This window comes from Crocuta crocuta, unplaced genomic scaffold (genome assembly GCF_008692635.1).
Source record: "Crocuta crocuta isolate KB4526 unplaced genomic scaffold, BGI_CrCroc_1.0 scaffold142, whole genome shotgun sequence".
Taxonomy (NCBI): Eukaryota; Metazoa; Chordata; class Mammalia; order Carnivora; family Hyaenidae; genus Crocuta; species Crocuta crocuta.
In genome coordinates this window covers 1,393,657-1,393,920 of record NW_027528892.1, presented here as the reverse complement: position 1 = coordinate 1,393,920, position 264 = coordinate 1,393,657, and positions in this window count along the sequence as shown.

The window sequence follows — 264 nt, the reverse complement described above, 5'->3', positions numbered from 1 at the left end:
TGGCGCGCGTGCACCCCCTCCATGCATGCCTGATCCTCGCCATTCTCCCGTCTTCCTCGTCGCGTCCGGCCGCCCATCCCCACACTTCTGCACCTCGGGCCTCTCTCTCGCCCCCCGATGCCCCCTCGGTTCTCCCCGCAGCCTAGCATCGCCGTCCGGCCTCCTGCGCGCCCCATGCCGCCCCTCCTGCTCCTCGGGACCCTCCTGCTCCTGGCCTCGACCGCCCACCAGGCCGGGGCGCGCCCGTCCAACGGCACAGGCGCC